We start from the raw sequence: 7,162 nt of genomic DNA, 5'->3' as shown, positions 1-7,162 counted from the left end.
ATAATCTCAGTGATTTGGGAGGCTGAGGTAGAAGGATTGCAAGTTCAAGGCCAGCCTGGAGGACTTAGTGACACCCTGTCTCAAAATAAAAAATAAAAAAGGTCTAGGGATGCAGCTCAGTGGTGGAGCACCTCTGGGTTCAATCCCCAGTACAATAAATAAGTAAAACACAGATAAAGCAGAAGTCATAGAAAAGGGGAAGATTTAAGGTGTGTTAGTCATTAATTTTTTTATTCATCTAGTCAACTTCATTTATTTCAACATACATTTATTGGTTTTATGAGTGCATATCTTGTATGAAGAGATGTGTTAACCCTGAACTGACTCTCAATGTGAACCTGGGTGACAAGGAACTTTATAGGTGAAGAACCACGAATGAAGCATGTTTCCTCAGTGAATATTTGGTTGTGCCCATATTGTCAGCTGTGGCCAAATTTAGAATTTCTCTATGAGATTTTTGTTTGTTTGTTGTTTTGTTTTTATTTTGATGCTGGGTATTGAACACAAGGGTGTTCTATCTCTGCGGTAAATCCCCAGCCTTCCTTTGTTTTTGAGACAAGGTCTTGCTAAATTACTGAGGCTGATCTCAAATTTGTGATCCTTGTGCTTCAGTTTTCTGAGTAGCTGGGATTACAGGCATGTGTCCCTGCACCTGGCTGTCTTTGAGTTCTTTAAAGAGCGGCAATTACAAAAACTCAGCTTACAGCAGAAACAACTCTATGGTATAATTTAAGGCCTCCCAGGTTCTGAAGTGGCAAAGACCTTTGTCCATTCCTAGCCTTTCTCAACAGAAAAATCTTAACTGGGCCTCTCCAGAAATCTTCAACATGGCTGATTTTAGGACTGTCAGCAGTCTCTGCAAAAGAGTCCAATGTAGATAAACTTACTATTTTCGTGTCGCCCTGTTTACTTGGCCACTGGCGGAGAACATACCAGCACTCCAAGTGCTGGACACCCCCTTACTAGTTTTCACAAACATATCAAGTATAGTACTTTGAAGAAATGTGCAAACAAGGCCTCTGGCCTTGAGCTGGGCTTCACAGAGATGTCTACATTTTTAAGATAAGTTACAATTGGGCTCCATGGTAACAGCTGGCAGGGGGAGGAAAGAAAGGGGAGAAGAAGCTCTCCCCTTCTCAAGTGTTGTCCTTAAAGAGTTAACTTGCCCAGAACAGTGAAAGAAAGAGCTGCTTTTATGTGAACTTCTGCAGACTGTGAACTTCTGAGCCCCTCCTCTTACACACTGGGTATAAAACTCTGAAACTCCCTGAACTCGAGGTTCAGGGGATTAATTGATTACAGCAAAAGCTGTGCCCCTGAACCTGGCTGCAGCCAAATAAAACTGTTTCCTGCTATCTTCGATGCCTTCCCTCGTTTGTCCCTACAGTTCCATCATCAAATATTTATTCTTTTGGATCAGTCACTGCTGCAGAGGGAATATTTTGAATAATTATTCTATGATCTTTTCACTCCCCTGCTCCAAAACTTTCAGTGGCTCCCTATGACCTATAGGTCCTAGAATGGCATCCAAACCAGATACCAACACAGTTATGGTTTTACATTTATCTGTGTGAATCTGCCTAAAGCCTCTTTATCTCACTAAACTGTAAACATTTTTGTTCATACTTTTTTCACCAGCACCTGGCTCAGTATCTGCTAATAAACATTTGAAGAATGAGTAGATGATTGTATGAGGGCAAAAGAGCAATGTACCTTTGCTTTAGAGTGCTTGGGACGCATGTCAGCATTCACAAATTCTGTCCCGACCCCATTCCTGACCTTCTTGGACTATGTTCTCTGTGAACTTGAACCCCAGATCTACCACAGCTGCAGCCTGCCTTCCCAGAGGCTCCAAGGCTAGGAATGGACAAAGGTCTTTGGCATTTGAGAGCTGGCCCCCACCCACCACTCCACTCCTTGGAGGGATTTGCCACAAGGGTGCTTGTTTTGTGTACACTGTTGAGTTGATGGGATTGAAGGGGCTATGCAAAGGTGAATGTGAAGAATGCTTGCCTCTTGTTAGTATCACCCCAACATGCTTTTACCTTAAGAGTGATGGAGATTTTCTGAAAATTACAGTTACCAAGAGTCAAACAAATGTTTTTGGTCATTTAAAGAAGGGGATTCTTTGTACTTAAGAAGGCAAAGTCTAAACCAGCCCAGAGGTACACACCTGTAATCCCAGTGGCTCAGGAGGCTAAGACAGGAGGATATCCAGTTCAAAGCCAGCCTCAGCAAAAGTGAGGTGCTAAGCAACTCAGTGAGACTATGTCTCTAAATAAAATACAAAACAGGGGTGGGGACGTGGCTTAGTGTTCGAGTGCCCTTGGGTTCAATCCCCAGTACCCTCCCCCCCCCAAAAAAAAAAGCAAAATCCGAATCATTAAGATTTCTTTGATTTCTGATCTGTTTACTTCCCCAGAAAACCCAGCACAGATTGGGCCAGCTGGTCAGACCTGGCCCACGAAGAAGCCACTACCATTTTAGTAACAGGCTCCTGGTAGAGGGCTGGGTGGGACAGGACTCCACTCTGGCTCCACTTGGTGCCAGCTGTGTTCATCAGGGATAGGAGCATCTTTTCTTTTCCCTCTTCCTTTTTTTTTCCTTTCTGTTTGCTTATGTTTTATCTTTGTGGTGCTGGGGATCCAACCTGGGCCTCCACCCAGACAAAGGCTCTAGCTCTACCACTGAGCTACACCCCCAGCCCCTGAGGGAATCTTTTCCTAATTCACACAGAGGCCTAGAGAAGTGCTTTTTAAAACTTGCCTAAAGATGTCTTATAGGTTAGTGGTGGTGATGGTGATGGGGCTTTTGGGAATACTGACCAAAAAGCTGAGTGTTTAAAGGAAGCCCCTGTACCCCAGTCAAAAGTGAGTGGGATCCCAGTACCCTTCAGGTGAGTTTATGAGAATCTCCTATGCTCCTGATTCTTCCCCTCATTCCAATTTTGAGTCTCATTGCCAATACCCTGCTCAGCCCTGGGGAGGTGGTGGCCCTAGACCCCTCACCTGCCCTGCCCCCACCAGTCCCATTGGTTACCTTCTAAAAGGATCTCAGGATGCCCTAGACGCCTTCCAGAAGTTGTGAATCAGGCCACAACATAGCATACAAGAAAATTCACATAGCTTTATTTTTTTTAAATCAATACTATTTGGTCTCTAAGCCCAAGCCCTCTGGACTGGCAGAAAATTCACTCTCGATGGTTTTTTTTTTTTTAATATTTATTTTTTAGTTGGACACAATAGTTTTATTTTGTTTATTTTTATGTGGTGCTGAGGATCGAACCCAGGGCCTCAAACATGTTAGGCAAGTGCTCTACCACTGAGCCACAAACCCAGCCCTCATTGGTTATTTTTTTTTATTATTATTTTTTTTAATATTTATTTCTTTTAGTTTTCGGCGGACAAAACATCTTTCTTTGTATGTGGTGCTGAGGATCGAACCCGGGCCGCCGGCATGCCAGGTGAGCGCGCTACCGCTTGAGCCACATCGCCAGCCCCTCATTGGTTATTTTTGATGGTGTCTTTCTGCTTGGAGTGACCCAGGGCTCTGAACAGGAATGGAGCTTTAGTTTTAATGGTTTGTAGGCACTACTGATACAGCCTGTACTGTTCCTGGGGGCCACAGTTCTCCACAGTTCTGCTGCGGCTCTGCCCATTGGGGGCTTTGTGGATTCATCTGGGTGGTGTCCATTCTTCTGCTGAATGCAAGCTCTACCAGGACAGAGTCTTCCATTACTCACCACATTGTCTGTAAGGTCTGCAGCCTAATCCACACTCAATATTTACTGAACCCAAACAAATATCCAAGGACTTCCAATGTGAGGATCTGCTAACTCCTAGAGACGACCTGGACTCTTCTGGAACACAACCTCTGTCTGCTCCCCACCCCACTGGTGTCCCCTCCCTACTTTTACTATCCTCACTAACAGAACAGAGGACAAAAGCCTGAAAGTAGCTATCTTCAATGTGCTATGGCTTTCCACCGTGCTCCCCACCCCACAAAAGCAATCTTGTCTATCTACTTGGAACAGGGTTTTAAAAAGCAGATATAGAATTGGGATTGTAGCTTAGTGGTAGAGTGCTTGCCTAGTATATGTGAGGCTCTGAGTTCAACCCCCAGCACTGAAAGAAAAAAAAGGTGAGAACACAAATTACCCCAACTGATCAACTGTCATAGTCTAGTTAATTCCTCCCTACCAGTACTGATTAGTTTCCTAATGTAAACTCTCCCCACTCCTCATGAGGATTTCTGTTATGGTTTGAATATTTCTTCTTCTTTTTAAAATATTTTTGTTAGTTGTAGATGGACCAATAACTTTATTTTATTTTTATATGGTGCTGAGGATCAAATCCAGGGCCTTCCACATTCGAGGCAAACACTCTGCCACTGAGCTACAACACCTGACCTGAATATTATTTAAAATATTTTTTTTTAGTTGTAGATGGACACAATACTTTTACTTATTTATTTTTATGTGGTGCTCAATGAACCCAGCCTAATTCCATTTTAAGATTGGGAGCCTCGGGGGAGCTGGGGTTGTGGCTCAGTGGTAGAACACTTGCCTCACTTGCGTGGGGCATGGGGTTCGACCCTCAGCACCACATAAAAATAAGTAAAGATATTGTGTCCACTACAACTTAAAAAAAAAAAAGATTGGGAGCCTCATAACAAAGTCATGATCATTTTTGTTTTATTTTACAATACTAAGATTTCTATTTGGCCTGACCATACTTTGATGTTTTAAAAACTTGCCTGGGATTCCTGACCGTGCTTTGAACTTATCCGTGCCCATCTCTTCCTGACCAGATAACAACCCTCCCCGAAATCCCAGCTGCTCCTCATTGATGTTGGATCTGAGTTTACTCCCTACCTTGAGATGTCAAGCCATGTAGATCATTAATCTGCTTCCTGCCCTTGTATTATGCTGGTCAGAACCTGTTGGTTGTAAATTCCCCGCCTTGCCTTAGATCAGATGCTGTCCTCTGGCCCTGTTTTTTTCTGGTGAGGCAGTTGCTGATCAGCTCTCTTGTGTACACAATATAAGCTTGCTTTAACTTGGTTTAAAATTGGAGTCAGTAGTCTTTGCATCATGGTTCAACAGCTAAGGAACCAACGGAGTGCCTCACACATTCTAGGAAAGCACTGTACCAGCAAGCTACAACTCCAGCCTGGTTTGAATGTTTGTCACATGTTGATCCAAGTGGCTCAGAAGACTGAGGCAGGATGATTGCAGGTTTGAAGCCAACCCCAGCAACTTAGTGAGGCCCTAAACAACTTAACATAAAAAGGGCTGAGAATGTTGCTCAGTGGTTAAGCACTCTTTCAATCTATGGTACAAAAAAAAATGTTGAAATTTGATTGCCATTGTGGCAGTTTTGGGAGGAGGGGTTAATATTATTTATAAAAGAGCAAGTTGAGGGCTGGGGATTTGGCTCAAGTGGTAGCGCGCTCGCCTAGCATGCGTGAGGCACTCGGTTCGATTCTCAGCACCACATAAAAATTAAAAAAAAAAATAAAGATATTGTGTCCAACTGAAAAAAAAAAAAAAAAGAGCAAGTTGAACCTTTTGTCCCTTGGCACTTCTGCCATATGAGGATCTAACCTTCTTCCCCTCAGAGGATTTAGTGTTCAAAGTACCATCGTGGAGACAGAATGGTCTCACTAGACACCAAACATGCCAGCACTTTGACCTTAGACTTCTCAGCTTCTAGACATGTGAGCCAATAAGTTTCTGTTCTTCATAAATTACCCAGACTCAGGTATTCTGTTATAGCAGCACAAAATGGACCAAGACAACTTTTCTGCCTCAGGTTCCTTGCTGGTCGCCCCTAAAATCCATCTTTTACAGAGTCAGTCAGCTTTCTTATTTTTTTTTTTAAAGAGAGAGAGAATTTTAATATTTTTATTTTTTTGTTCTCGGCAGACACAACATCTTTGTTTGTATGTGGTACGGAGGATCGAACCCGGGCCGCACGCATGCCAGACCAGCACGCTACTGCTTGAGCCACATCCCAGCCCAGCTTTCTTAAATGCAAATTGGGTTGTGTCTTGCTCCTAATTAAGACTCTTCCATGGCTCCTATAGCAGTAAGCTCAAACAGCTGAGCATATCTGGTTCTTGCTTGCTTTCTCTTTCCCTTGCCCCAAGAGCCCAGGTCCAACAATACCTGACAGTATTCCCTGGGATACTTCCGTACCTCTCTGCATTTTTTTTTTATCTTTTTTTTCCCTTTTTCAGTACTAGGAATTAAACTGAGGGCCTTGCACATACTAGACTGGTGCTGCACCACTGAAGTACCTGCCTAGCCATGGATTTTTTTTTTTAAAGACAGAGACTCATTAAGTTGCCCCTAGGCCAGCCTCAAATTTACAATCCTCCTGCTTCAGTCTCTGAAGTAGCTGAGATTATAGGCATAATTTTGCCTGGCTATGGGCTGGGGATGTGGCTCAAGTGGTAGCACGCTCACCTGGCATGCGTGCGGCTCGGGTTGGATCCTCAGCACCACATACAAACAAAGATGTTGTGTCCGCCAAAAAATAAATATTAAAACTCTCTCTCTCTCTCTCTCTTTAAAAAAAATTTTTGCCTGGCTAAATTTCTTCCTTACTAGATATAAATATCAGTACTGTAAGTAAATAAATAAAGGCAGAGATACTGAAGCATCCCAGGGTGTGCTCATTTGTTTGAGCTCGGAGCTGGGAGAGACACAGAAGTGTCTCGGGATCAAGAAGTAACACAATTTGTGTTTTAGAAAAGTTGTTCCTTCTTCCTGGGATGCTCTCCTCCCTGGTTTTTCCCTTCTGCTAACTCCTATTTGTGCATTAAGATTAAGCTGATTGATTGGGACTGGTGGTGTAGCTCAGTAGTAGAGTGCTTGCCTAGCAAAAGTGAGGCCCTAGTTTGATCCCCAGCATGCAAACAACAACTAAGCAAAGGCATTAAGCCTGTGTTACCTTCTCCCAGAAGACTCTCAGGTTCCACTATCTGAGTGTGATCCTCCTCTGGGCTTGTCATTTCACTTAACCTGCTGAGCTGGGATCCAGTGGTTTACCCTGCCTCTGGAGGGCAGGTGCTAACCAGTCCCACCGTTTCCCAACTACATGGTTCCTGGCAGAATGAACTGTAAGTTTTGGTTCATTTGTGTTTGAGCATCTTCTAC

This window comes from Marmota monax, unplaced genomic scaffold (genome assembly GCF_021218885.2).
Source record: "Marmota monax isolate L192 unplaced genomic scaffold, Marmota_monax_Labrador192_F-V1.1 WCK01_AAM20220418_F8-fsc00008, whole genome shotgun sequence".
Taxonomy (NCBI): domain Eukaryota; kingdom Metazoa; phylum Chordata; class Mammalia; order Rodentia; family Sciuridae; genus Marmota; species Marmota monax.
Note: the sequence above shows the minus strand (reverse complement) of the source record.